General features: G+C 36.6%; 1 pseudogene across 1 annotated transcript in view; it reads right to left on the bottom strand.

Annotated features, from left to right (window-relative positions):
• LOC308439812 (peptidyl-prolyl cis-trans isomerase D-like) overlaps window positions 1-15,319 on the bottom strand; it is a 59,479-nt pseudogene that overhangs the window by 6,412 nt on the left and 37,748 nt on the right. The gene's annotated exons all lie outside the window — the stretch shown is intronic.

Here is a 15,319-nt window from a genome sequence, read left to right as displayed (position 1 = left end):
TTCAGATTAGAACGGATGGCGTCCACTTTTTAATCTCTAAAATTATTTCTTTTTCAAGGTTGGCAAGTTTCCAGGGTGACTAGAAAATGACCCAGTTTTTCTTCATTTCTCCTAATGCTCAGAGGCATGTTTGACCCGCACATTCAGGTGCCATTTCATATTTAACTTCAAGGAGTCTCAAGCTGTTTCTGCTTTACAAAGCATTTAATGGCTACCTTTGCTCTTCTTTTTTTTCAAAAAGTAATTTGACCCAGGTCTATTATGTAACTATGACTTTAGTGTCACATATTTATTGAGCAGTTTCTAAGTGGAGAGCAGGATGCTCAATGCTGCCATTAAAACAGAGCCTTGCTTTATTTTAAAACGATTACACAGACAGATGTGTTTCACCATCCCTATAAAATGTATTTCTATTTCTCACAGCTGTTTTATCATCCCAGTTATGGGTAGTTTAGTTTCTTAAGCCAGCATTCCTTCAAATCAATTTATTCTGTACCAGCTCATATCCTGAGACATGGGGAAGAAAATGAGTAAGAGCTTTAAGCTTGTCCTGAAAATTCATCGCTTCATTTGAGAAAGAAAAACTCATAAATTCATATTTCTCCCAAATTCTCTTCTTTGTGGTTGTGAATATGATTTCCCTGAAATGTTTTAAAACTGACATTAAAGATACCTTCTTTCTATGAAGAGCCTTCTACTGCAGCAACGCAGAGACAGCTGGCTACTTCCATGATGTCTCTAAGCCACCTTGAAATTTAGGCACTGGAAACTTCCAAGAGTTGGTGAGGCCATTCTATTTACATAATAATATAGCCTTACTTTGAGCCACTAATACATTCTTCTCTTCCATTACATCCAGTGCATTTACTTGGAAAAGGACAACCTGGAGCATAAATGTAAATATCATATGATTCCTGTGGCTTCCAATGAACTTGTAACACCAATATGGGAGGATTGCACAGCACAAAGATGTTCTGTGTACCTCATCTATTCATCTGCCTTAAATGCCTTCTCGATATGTGTATGGAGAAATCAAAACGCATGATGTGATTATCCTGGGCCTACAGGTTTTTTTTATAGACAATTTGTGCTCAGTATTAATAAAATGGACAACTTGACCAGCAGTGCCTCAGCTTGGCAAATATCATTCATCCTTGCCAGAACATCCAAAGGTTAGAGGGCTCTAGCAGATGAAATGGAACACTGAGGTTAAAAAAATACTGGCAGAATTGGTCCTGTGCTGTTGCTGTGTGTTGTGTGGTTTATCTAACAACACTGATCTTACTGACGAGTAGTCATAATCAAGAGTGGTGCTCTAGCCTACGTCGGACATTAAAAGGCGATCTTAAAGGTTTTCTTTTGTGTATTTCTCTCCAGTAGTTCATCTTATGTGTTTTTTTTTTAATATTTCTTGCCATCATATTCTATCCGTATTAAATACACAGTAAACTGTACTTAAAGTAAAAGTACACAAAACCATTGGTGATAGAATGCTTGATTCTAACATTAAACAAAAGGGAAAGAAACCCCAAGAATAAACGTAGGTTCTCCTCTTACTATTACTTTGTTCCCGAGGGTAATGTCCATATCACCTCCGTACCATAGACCTGCTCTCGTTCTCTTTTTGGTGCTATAGAAATTGTAGTAGGCTTTACATCCAGCCCATACTTAGCATCTTGCTCTAAGCCAACATTTATTCCCATAGGCTTCCACGTGGAAGTCGATCGATGCAGCTTCTATAAGGCTGACAACTTCATGCCTTCAGACTTGATTAGTAAAACCACTTTCCCCAAAGCCCAATTTCTTTTAATACTAAAATGCTTCTCTTTAAGGGTTTCGAAAATCTTTCATCCTGATATTAGAAGAATCTTTGTCAGCATGCAGACAAAATGCCATCTTTAAAAGAGAATATAAGGTGAGCCACTCACGTAGGCATTTGCAAACTTTTGATAGCCTGTCAAGATGCTGTAAGTTGCAAAGTTCAAGTTTGAAACGCGCACAGTTGAGTTATAAAATACTTACAAAAGAGAAATCTCATGTTCTATTTATGTTTATGGATTTGGTTTGGGTCACATTTATAGTTATCCTGGAGTACAAGGCCTGTGGGCTAAAGATGGACAAGCCTGGTTGGGAACACAATCATCTGTTGTTTGGTAGCCATCTCTGCCTTCCCTGTTCCATGCTTCTCTGGGTAATAAAGAGAATGTACGGGAATTGATAGCAGAGAAGAAGCAGCCACTTCCAACCCCTGATACGAAGTCTATCTATTGTATTGCATCTATGAATGATTGCTGCCTTTACATGCAAAAGTGATATAACTGCAGCACCATAAATGCCCCCAACTCTATTAGTTAACCACACTATGTAATACTGTTTATTGTCTCCCAAATAACTATGATAGTGCCGTGATTGCACCACCAACCTGTGAAGGAGGCATTTGGAGAAACCAAGTATAAGGAAGTTGGCCATCTCTTTCAAATATGTGTAACCATCACGTAGTTGAGTCAACATTTACAAACAGATCTCCCCAGGAAAGTCTGTTATTTGCTGTTATGTTGCTCCCACACTGATGGGTCCACAGTTCATTATGCAAATTTTCTTGCATTGATATTCATTGAATGTAGGTTGAGTCTTGCTGCAACCATATTGCATGCCATTATTCAGTGGGTGGGTACTACATAAATAGATGGGAAGTCTTAGTAAACTCCTTTCCAATGCTCACATTCACAAACCTGCTTTTGATAATAGCCATTTACCATTCTTTCTTAAAGAACCTTTAAAACACATTTGAGATTATTTCTCAAACAACAATTAGCAAAGGAGTGCTATTTGTAAGTAACCACTGTTATGCCAATAATGCATGCCTTAAAGAAGAAACACATTGGGGTACAAGTCATACAGGAAAATCAGGGTCCAAGACCCTGTGAAATATTATTATTAAATTTTTCTGCACATCTGCCAATCTTTTAGATTGTCTTTGAGTCTGATACCCTTCACATGCTCAGATGTGGGTAGATGTAGGACAGACTATTTGATGATGATTTATAAAGTTCTTAAGGTAGAAGAATGCAAACTGATAAATAAATAAGGTAAAAAGTTTAAGACAAAGCCAACTAATGCTTCAAAGTGACCTGCCCTGGTGTCATATACCAAAGGAATATCAAGAGATCAGTTCATTGCTATAGTAAAAAAAAAATGATTTGGACTCTGAAGACTGAATAGTATATAGTAGCCTAGTCAATATTGAGATTTCAGATAGAGGGTGTCGGTATTGCAATAATTAGACCATGAATTAACAAATCTGCACAATAAAAGTTGCTTACCTTTCGTTCAAGTATGATCTCTCTGCTTCCTTTCAGTTGTCATGTAAACCCCCTACCTGGTGTTGTGGCCTGAGATGACAAGTGTCCTGAATAGAATGAACTCTAGCTCTCTGAAAACAGGAGCCAAGATCAACTATTTTTTCCCTCAATTAACACATTAGACATTATATCACAGAGATGCAAGGATGGATATACCCACATCTAACTGCCTGTAATGTTGTGAACATTCTCTAATCTACCCTTCCTTAGCTAAGATGTCTCTAAGCTCCAGATCCACACCCCCAATAGTCTTCTGGCATTTCTTCCTCATTACTGCTTCACAGATGTCTTAAAGCCACACTGATCCTTACTCTAAAATACATACTCCTCCCACCTTCTGCTCCCATTCTCTTTAAAAATTATTCTTCTAAAACATGTTCTTGTGTAATAGCAGCTTTTTTCTCTAGACACCTGATTCCAAAACATAGTCTTCACCCTTAGCTCATTTTTCAAGCCAATGTATCAATTTTCTTTAACTCATGGGTTCCTCATTCCAAGTTTTGTTTCTTCACCCCAGTTTCTTATTTCTTATTATGTATCCTCTTATCTTGTTTCTTTCACACTATTAAGTCTTTATAGACACTATGCTTTCAAGTTTAATTCATATCCATTAATTTATAGCAGCATGTTCTAATATTAATCTGCAGCCTAATTTTTTTGAGGGAAACTTCCTATTATCTACATGACATAATTAAGCTCACATTTACATATGCTGAATGAGAGACTGAGCAGTCTGACTTCAGGTTATATTTAGCCTCATCTTGAGTCACAGCCAAGATAATTTCCATGTCATCATTTTAATGGGCTGTTGTTATATATTTTTTTTCTGAATGCACAATGGTCTGGTCACTGAGTTTTCTCATTCTGGTACTCCCAAAATACTCCCCTCTGTGTAACCTTACATTGTTTCCTGAAATCATATGCCAGTTAAATTTAATTGTCAACTTGATGCAATCTAGAAGAACCTTGGAAGGGATTCTCAAGGAGTTGGCTGCATTGGGTTGATCTGTAGGCATATCTGAGAAAATTATCTTTATTAACTGATGTAGAAAGACAGTCCATTGTGGGTGGTACCATTCCCTAGGCAAGGATTTATAACAATATAAAGGTGGGAAAACAAAGTGGAGCACAAGAAATTAAACAAACAACTGTGTATGCATATCATGTGAACAAAATACCTGAAGAATGTCAAATACCTACTCTTGTGGGCCTTCACCAGAAACCTGACATGGGTTTAAAACAATAAAACATCTCTGTGACTTGTCTGGTGACTACACTAGGTGTTTGGGACCTCAGTGTAGCCCTGAACCTTTTTCAGAGTGAGCTTAACAACACAAAACCATATCTAGGTTAGCATACTTAAGTTAAAAAAAAGTACAGTTAGCTAGAAAAGAAACTATAGGAGCTGAAAAAAAATAAGTTTAGTACAGATAGAGACATTCCAAACATAATGGGTTTTGATGGATTAGGTCTTTGTTTTCATTTTTGGAAGTTGGAAGGTGATGATGTATAGTGCTTACATCATGAAGTGTTAAGATTTGGGGCCTTGTTATGCCTACTACCCTGTGCAGTGTCTGAAAGTAGTTTTTCATATGGCTAAGGATACAAATGCAGAACCAACCCTGTTAGTTTTTAATCTGGCTCTGCTTTAGCTGTATATGTTTAACTTTTGGGTCTCCACTTTTGCAACTGAGATGATTATTCAGACCTAAGAGTGTTTGTTATAAGGATTATGTAATAAACACAAGTCTCCAGAATAACACCTGGGACACTTATGTGGGTTTGCTATCCCTATTATTTTAAATACTTGTCCATTTGAAATCATGACTACCTTTTTTTTCTGGCTCAATTTATTAGCACTTTAATTTCTCAATAACAGATGTACATGACTGGAAGCATGTCACAACCTTCTGTGTGACCTTGCCACCTGACTTCTGCATATGAAACTGGAGAGCTGGATGGTTGTGTCCTACAGGTGGATTGTATTTCAGGTGCATCTGTACAAAAGAAAGTAAGAGATCAGCAAGAGAAGGGAGAGATTTCCATGAAGAATGGAAACCAAGTGCAATGTTGTGGAACTATGAACAAATGTTGTGGTTAAGTTTATTTTGTATATTCAACAACGTGTGAGAATGGCCAAAGAATGATGTTGGTTGGAACAATGAGAGAATTTTGGAAGCCTATGTGTACATTCAGAGCCATCTAGGGGCCTTTATTGCATATGATGTAAAACATAAGATAAAAGTGCTTGTTGTTTTGTTACATTGATAATTTTACATATTTCATCATTGGTTCCATGGTTCAACAGTGACACAAGGGTCCCATTACACTGTTATCTAGTCTTTGTTTCATCCTAAGACTGGGCTTTCTTTCCATGGACATGGACCAAAATCTGTGATCCAATCTTTTATCTAATGGAAATTTAAGTATTTCCATCTTTTTGGGTCAGATAAACATCTTTTTAAACTTTCAAACTTTAAACAAATAAACAAACAAACCAAAACAAATACAGCAACATAATTTTCCCTTTTCTGTTTTTTCCTTCCAAACTTTTCCATGTACCTTTCACCCTGCTCCCTCTTACATTCATGGCCTCTTTTTATTTCTACTAATACATATATGCATGCATGAATTTAATTTCTGAGTCCATTTAGTGTCATTTCTATATATATGACATCAGGGCTGATGGTATTGAATAACCAATTCATGGAGACCATTTCTGGGGTAAATTAATTTTACCTTCATCCACAGTCATTACTTACCTATAGTTCTTTGCCTAACAATGGGGTCCTGGGATATTTCCCTAGTTAGCATGTCTATTGGTGGTGGTCTTGCTCAGATCTTATTTAGGGAGTCATATTGTTTTGGTATCAGGAGTTTAGTCTTCCTGTCATTTTTAGGAAACAAAAATCTCACAGCGGGCTTTCTGGTCTTCTGATTCTTACTATCTTTCTGCTTTCCCTTTATTGTAATATTCATTGATGTTTAGATGTAGGAGTTCAATTATAGAGTTCCATTGGCCCAAGAATAGTTGTGGTCTTCTATAATAGTCTCTGTTGCAAAGAAAAGCTCTTTGATGGAGAGTGAGAGCTACACTTATCTGTGGACATAAAGATAAGTATTTCAGAATGCAGTTGTGATTTGTGCTGTTTAATAAAGTGATGGTAATCTCACTGACCATGGCTATTTGGCTACATTTTCAATACCAGGCATGATTTCCCTCTGGTTGAATTTAGTCAAATTAAACAACTGTGGTTACATCAATATATGAGTGCCCTAATTGTACCGTTAGGGATGTTTTGCCATGTTGGCCACTGTTGTGTTTAATAGGATCCATAGGTAGGTAGGACTATTGGTTGCTTTCTTCCCTTGGCATCTTGTATAGTACCTTCTAGTATTATGAACCAAGTCATTGAGGAGGAATGCTTCATGTCAGATTCAGCTAGATTCCTCTGAGTTCTGTGTTAAAACTGCATAGTGACTTCAGTAGTACAAATATATCTTTTTTATTTTTTTTACAACTTTATTTTAAAGAACAAAGATAAATGTACAAATTTTAAGCATTTTTTGCATAAAAGTATATAATACATTTTTGTCAGTACTTGTTTTTTTTTTTAAAAGGTTTGATAGTGTGATCAAGATCCCACCAGTTACAATGAGCAAAAAGTACATGTAAAACAAGATGCAACCTGGAAATAGTCAAAGTTTTCTTGGTGTGTAAAGTTTTTTTTTTTTTTTTTTTTTTTTAACAATGGGCAGACAGTACATGTAATACAGGGTACAACCCGGAATTTGTCAATGTGTTCTTGGTGGGTAAGGATTGAGCATGACTATTATTTTTTTGTTTTGTTTTCTTTTTTTCTTGGACTTCATACAGTCTGTGAGTTGTTTCTGGGGCAGTGCGAGCCTCTGGGGTTATCTTCCCACTATCAGTGACTGCATATTATGTCTGTTCTTTTGTGACTGGGTTATCTCACTCAGGATGATATTTTCTAGATGTAGCCATTTTCTTAAGAATTTGGTTAAGTCATTGTTCCTGGTGGCTGAGTAGTATTTCATTGTGTAAATGTACCACAATTTTTGTATCCATTCATCTTCTGAAGGACATCTGGGTTTTTTCCAGCTTCTGGCTATTATAAATAGAGCTGCTATGAACATTGTGGTGCATATATCTTTGTTGTGTATTAAAGTGTCTCTGGGGAGTAAAAATATATCTTAAAACTCTGGGAAGCAACCAAGGACAACAACAATGGCCTATATTGATCTGGGAGTGTCTTACACCTAGATCAGTCATGTTTGCTGAAAAAAGGGGGAATATCAGGAGTTAAGGATGTCAGAAGACAAAACTCATGGGGACTGAGTTGAAGGCTTTCTTCTTTTCTGCATCTTTTAAAGTATTTAACTGAAGATATAAAACATTGGCTACTAAGTTTTTCACAGTGCTTTACAATGGGATCTTTGGGTGTTGAAGAGACAAATGGAAAGCAGTTACACTCTTCCAATCTGATTATGCATGTGAACATTCTTAGTCTAGAGACTGCCACTGCTTGAACACATAAAGGAAGAATGAGTGTGTTATGTATGGCACAGACCTTCTAACTGCTGAGTAAGAAAACATGCCACAACCCTACAGACTCTCCCTCCTCAGATTCAAAGAGGTAAGTCCTCCCAGCTGCTGCCCCATGATAAATTTGTGGTCCTGCCTTGCTCCTACCTCTATACCTCATGGAACATGGGCCAGTCCAGGCTAGATTAAGTGGTATGGAATATCTTTCTCCTGCAAAAATCAGAAGAACTTAAGGCCACCTCCTTCCTCTGGAACCGAAGGCATTCTTTCTTCAAGACTCCTTCACTGTGTCTCAGAGGAAATGCTGCGTTTCAACACTGTCTAACTTCAAGGGCGCATCCTAAGTTCCTGAGAGCAATCATCAGGAGGATAATTTCAGCTCAGCCTCCTCCCTGTGATCCTATTTTCTTTTATTCTTTTCTAAAATTCTAAACAGCAGCCAGAACAAAGCAAAACAAAACAAAAAACCCCAAACAACCATAAAATAATCAAACCAGGACAACAACAAAACCCCCAAACATGATTACAACGTAAAGAGAGTAATGCATTGATATTGCTGGGGCTAACAATTTTTAATCTGCTCTATGTAATTGATTCTGTCTTTTCAGAACAGGTACAGGCAGCATGAGGAGGAGACAGATTGCAGATCAGCTGACATCCTGATATGCCTGAGACACACTGTACTCATGCATGCCCCTTTATTATGGAAATGTGATAGTAGCTCTTCTCAAACTGAACATCATCCTGCTAAATGTGTTCTGTTTGAGAAACTAGCTTCTCCGTTAGATTCTAGGGTTTTGCCGTGCTCCTCACGGTAAGCTTGGCTGTTTATGCAGTAATAGGATATTTAGGTATTAGAGGTAACCTAAATAAGAGACCAGAGACCTTTAAAATTGAAAAAGTAACATATGGCTTTCAAGTTAACTCACCCACAAACCTTCAGCTCAAAATTTGTCCTGCCTACAAGATGTACAGGCATAAAGATGGAGCAGAGAGTGAGGAAATGACCTAACAATGGCTGACCCAAATTGAGACCCATCCCATTGGAGAGAGCCAACACCTGACATTATTAATGATACTCTGCTAGGCTGGCAGATAGGAAACTAGTATTACTGTCTTCTGAGAGGCTTTGTCTAGCAACTGATGGGAAAAATATGCAGAGACCCACAACCAAATATTGGGCAGAGCTTGGAGATTCTTGTGGAAGAGTGGGGAATAAAATTGAATTGGAAGGGTCATGTACACCACAGGAAGAACTGGAGTCAACGAACCTTAGCCCTTGGTGGCTCACAGAGACTGGACCACCAACCAAAGAGCATGAAGAAACTGGATCTACACCCTCAAACATTTGTAGCAGATGCACAGCTTAGCTTCATGAGGGTCCCCTAACAACTGAAGGAGGGGGCTGTCTCTGAATCTGTTGCCTGCCATTACATTTCCTTCCCCTACCTAGATGGTTGAGCTTCAGTGAGAGATGAGGTACTTAGTTCTGCTGGAAATAGATGTCACAAAGTGGGTTGGTGCTTTAGGAATGCTTCATTTTATCCTCAGAGAAGGGGAGAAGGTAATGGTGAAAAGGATTAGTAAAATTGAGACTGAGAGGAGAAGAAGGAGAAAAGGGCTATAATTGGGATGTAATTTGAATAAAATATAAATAAATTATGAAAAAGGTAATTCAAGAAAGCCAAAAGGAAGTAAATTCTATTTTTCCCAACATACATGAATGTGTGGATATTCAAAGAACCTTATGATCCATTACTTTTTACACACACACACACACACACACACACACACACACAAATATTTTTTTGGATATTTTATGCATTTGCAATTTTCATTTCAAATGTTATCCCCTTTGTTGGTACCCCTTCCCTATCCCCTCCCCCTGCTTCTATGAGGATGCTACCCCTCCCACCCACCCACTCTCACCTCATCACCCCAGCACTCCTCTGAACTGAGGAGCCTTCTCTTCCTATTGATGCCAGACAAGGCCATCCTCTACTACATATGTAGCTGGAGCTATGGGTTCCTCAATGTGTACTCTTTGGCTGATGGTTTAGTCCCTAGGTGCTCTAGTGCGTCAGGTTGGTTAATATTTTTGTTTTCCCATGATTCAAAATACCTTTAATGTGATTATTTTAATGACAAAGTTGGGTTGTATTATTGGATATACCACTCACTATTAGCTTTGTTAATATTCTATTACTTATAATATTAGACAGCTTTGAGTTATTGTAATGAAAGACCAAAGGCAATTAGATTACACATATAAGAGATATATTTTGTTCAAGAGTTTCAAAGAGTGTTTCAATAATTAGTGACCCAAGGCCACAGGCTTTTGGCCAGATTAGCATGTTATGATGAAAATAGGTGGTTGGGAAAACCACTCACTTTTATACCTGAGAGATGGGATACACAGCTGATGGGAACAGTGGGTGGTCTCATGATCTTTTCCGAGGAAACTCTTAATTAGACCAACATCTTGCATGCTCAAAGCCATCCCCAAGAGTATCACTCTGGGTACATGGACCTTCAGGAGATACCAATCAAAATCATAGCAGGCTAGTTCTAGGTTGTATTATTATATATTAAATATCATGGTGTATAAATCTCCATATGTGGTATTAATCATACCTCTTCCAGGTAAATATTAATTTTTTTCCTTAAAAGGTCTTTGATACATAAACCTAATTATTCATAATGATTTTTGTAATTCCAAATCTGCATATGACCCCAATTATTGTCATTTATAAACATAAAGTTTACAAAGAGAACATTTACAGTTTGATATTATAATTATTAATAACTATAAATGCTTTTCTAATATTATTAGGTATTCAATTTTTTTCTTACTTCAATATCTATTTAGATACACCCTTGATACTTTACTCAGTAGATTTAAATATTTTTACTTCTTTCATAAGGGAAGAAAAATTTTATTTAGAAAATTGGATAATTTAATATTTGCATTATAAGCATTTTTATTAAAACATGTGAGTTTTATTGGCATTTATAATTTTTCATTAAATGTTTTAATTCTAATTTTTGGTAGTTATTTTGTCTTTTTCTGTTTTGTCCTTTGACACAAATATATTTCATTACTTTTTCCCACTAGCTTGGCTTTATGTATTGTATTTTCTAAGTTTTGAGTCAACCATGTAAATGGAATAAATTTTAATCTCTAAATTGAGTTAGAGATCCAAATACTATATTCTTCTAAGGTGTGTTTGTGGTAGGTTAGAAGATGTTTGTATAACTTTGATCAGAGACATTTTGAACTAGGAGCCTCTCTTCTGTTTTTCAGGTCCTGTAATTCTAGCTGTTTAAGTTTAAGCTAGAGAAAGATCTGGCAACATGACAGGGGGCAATGCCAATATTCTGTCTTCCTATTTACAAATATTAGAGGGGATTGATAGATAGTAATATTAAGTAATAATTAAATAAATGCGTAGCAAAGTTTTCAGCCACTGGTGACAGCTTGGAAAGAGAGTCAAGATGCAAATTTAAGTAGAAAAGCAAACCACACACTCTGTCTTCCTGAGATGGCATTCAAATTATATTTTACTTGAAGAATTGTGTTTTAGTTTTTAGCATAAATATGAAAGATTTGTCATGTTAAAATGAAGTGATGAGTTTTCAATATGAGATTGTAATATTAAAGGGAAGTCAGCTTTCTCCCTCGGACGTAGATTTATGATGAGTTATTTTGAGCTTGTCTCTTGTAGGCTTGAGTGTGCATAGCTAGTGTTAGTAACGACCATTAATGAGCAGGCATGAGCATCTCATAATGACAGAATGTTTATTGACTAATTATAATGAGAAGAATCCAATGGTAATTGAAGTAATTTCTTGATGTTCTTTCAAGCAGTGAAGAGGCTGAAGCTATATGTTGGAAGGTTATTTAAACTGCCAATGAAATCTGATAGCATTTCAAAATAGGAGGATTAATCATATGCTTGAAAGTTGTGACAATTGAATTAACGGATTTACCTTTCAAGTTGGATGATCTTGTGACAAAGTAAAATTTCCTCTAAGTTACTTTTTTATGTTATTTCAATAACTGAACTCCTTGTATATGTAACATCATGTATAGTCTGCAAAATTAATGACATGTTTGCAATCAAATAAAAATTTCAGTCATGTTCATTTGGTACAAAGACATATTAATATTAATTGAAAGATAAATATTAATGAGTTAGATATTGAAAATTCTTATATAAACATCCATATATATATGTGTGTGTGTGTGTGTGTGTGTGTGTGTGTGTGTGTACTTGAAAAGAAAGCATACCAGTTGAATTAAGCTTTTTTAATAACCATAGCTGCAGTCAGAACACCTTGTCAATCTGCCTTGGAATTGTAAAGATTTTGTAAAAGTATTGTGTTTTAATTTAAATTTTTTCACTCCAAGAATGATATAGAAGATCTCCATAATACTGATACTAACGTGTGCTATGTGTAACATAATAACAATATTATCAAACTATAGCTGAGATTAGGTTAATCTATAGGAGGAAATATGGGTACATGCACACAAAGACACATGGACATGCATGTATGCATGTTCATGTGTGTACACACTACATCCAGACATGACATACCACACACATATATACATACATACCACTTACACACACATACACATACACACACCACATACACAAAGATAATTACATACCCAATACACATACCAAAGACACTCCACCTCACCGCTGATGGTCTCAGGGAATGTGAAAGTCCAAGATACATTTCATTCCTAAAGCATCTCTAGGAATCAGGCTGTGCTGTCTGTATTCAATTCTTAGACCCACTGGCACAAGGAATTCAGAGTAATTGGTATTTCTCTTTTCCTTTGAAGGAATAGAATCTTTTCAACAAATCTCTAAATTAAATTTATGGTCTTCATTATAGTGGGCTTAACTGAATCAGCTTCTTTGAAACATCTCTAAGAGAAGGAAAGGGAACACTGATGTTGACTTGTTCAGGCCTGAGGGACAATGATGCCTGTGTTGAGGGCCTGGAGTTGGCTTTTCTTCAAGCTGCATTCTGAAGAGATGAGTAGAATCAGGGCACTCCTACTAAGAGAAACAGAAATACATAGCAAGTCGGTAAGTCGCCACAATTTCACAGAGAAGGTATAAGTTAATAGTTGCTATGTTTAGTTTAAATTGCCAACTGGATACATCCCAGAAATACTTAGGTACAGGGTCTCAATGAAGGAATGCCTTGACCAGGTTGGCCTGTGAGCATGTCTCTGGGGGATTGTCTTGATTATGTTAATTGATGTTGCAAGATCCAACAAATAAACGGATGGCAACATTTCCTGGGGTTGAGTCCTAAATTGTGTAAGGGTAGAGAAAGTGAACAGAGTACATATGCATTTTTATATGTTCCAGATTTGTATTCCATAAGATAAAATTAGATAGGTTTTTATATAAAAAATATACAGTATCATAGTAATGATAAGATTAGCATGCCTTAATGTTTCCACTTCAGGATAGAACAGACAGACAGATAAATAAATTGAGTGACTTTAGCAAAGTACAGGCTAACTACATGAGGTTATGGGGTATCTGCATTTTCCTGTAACTGACATTTCAAATACTCTAATATTTTGTTCAAAGAAAGGGGGCTCCCCAGTGCTTTCTTCTCCTTGTGAAATGAAAATAGAAGTAGTTCTTCTTTCAGCAGAATTAAAGTCTATTTAATTTATAAATTGGGAATGTAATCACATTCTTTCTCTACCAAGTCTTAAAAACCTTCTTTCATGGTGACATTACTTCAGTTTGTAGCTATGACACAGCAAGTTAAAACTCAATAGATGAGCAGGTTTATGGCTAATTCTTCATATAGATCATTATCAAACTTCTAAGAAAATGTGTCAAATCCATATGAGAAAACCATTGGGATTTTTAGGGAAAAAAATGTTTGGTTTTTATTGAGGTGGTAAGATTACATTTCATTTTCCACCTTGTAATAGTTCTTTTCTAAAAAAATAAATTCAATTATTCATGTATTTTAGAAATATGAGGTCTCTGTCTTCAAGAATACCAGAGGAGGGAATTCATTCCCATAACAGATGGTTGTGAGCAACCATGTCAACTCAAGACTTCTGAAAGACAAGTCAAGCTCCAGCCAAAGCTCCTAGGATCACAAATCAGGTGCCTCGCTATTAATGTACAGGAGAGAAACATCATCTCTAGAACTATCTGATGGAATGCGTTTGTAATTCTGAAAGGTGATTTCTCTTCCTCCCAGGGCTGAAAGGTAGGGAGGAGTTATTCTTTCTCATCGGAAACCAATTTGATACCTGAATCTTTTCCTTTTGAACTTCAGCACACACAAGCCTTCCTCATCTGGTCCTGTGATTTGTATTTTCTTCACTCGGTAAAAGAAAATAATAATTTCTATTCAGAGTTGATGAAAATATTATCCTGTAGCCATGTTTCAATCATTTTAAAATTGAAATGCTGAGTTGTCTAGTAGAGCTTGACGCATATCGTAGTTTAACCAAAGCCTTTCTAAAAGCCAGGCAAGGTTTATGTGAAGTAATTCTGGAGAGGGTTTATGTGGAATAACTCTGGAGAGGAGGATTTTTTTCTGTTTTTTTTTTAGAAAGATTTTAGTTTTTAATTCCCCCCACTCCGAGTCCAGTGTGTGTGTGCACATGTTTGTGTGTGTGTATGTGTGTGTGTGTACTCAAGTGAGTACAAGGAACTGAACCCCTGCTCCCTACAAAAGAAATAATACCTTTAACAACTGAGCAAGTTCTCCAGCTGAGTTTCTTCATTCTTATTATTTCATTCAGAGATATAACTTACACATCACATGCCCAGCCTTATCTCCTTTCTAGTTATCTGACTGGCAGGATTAGAGAACAGAGAGATCTTAGAAACCACCTACATGGTTGGATTTATATGTGTCAGTGTGGGGAGACACAGGTATATGCAGGAGGTAACTGAAGGTGTCACCTACCATGCTTCAAATGAAATCAGGGCTGGGGAGGTAGATAAGGTAAAGTTCTAGCAAAGCAAGTATGAGAGGACTTCACTTTAGTCTTCAGAACTCATGCTTAAAAATAAAGTCATATGTGGTCATACCTACTTCTAATCCTCAAACAGGAGACGCAGAGAGAGGTGGAATTTCATAGCTCTCTGGTCAGCAGGGAAGACATATTCTACTTGTCAAGCTTCAAACCACACAGAGACCCTATCTCACAAAACAAAACAAAATACAAATAAACAAAGCCATGGTATGAAAACTGACTTCCTGTGACACTTCTAAATTGTGCCATTTCATGAACACTTGCACACATCTGCACACCACACACACACACACACACACACACACACACACACACACACACACACACACACAATTAAACTATTTT

The sequence above is a fragment of the Micromys minutus genome (genome assembly GCF_963924665.1).
Source record: "Micromys minutus genome assembly, chromosome: 30".
Taxonomy (NCBI): domain Eukaryota; kingdom Metazoa; phylum Chordata; class Mammalia; order Rodentia; family Muridae; genus Micromys; species Micromys minutus.
This window is presented reverse-complemented; position numbering and strand designations above follow the sequence as displayed.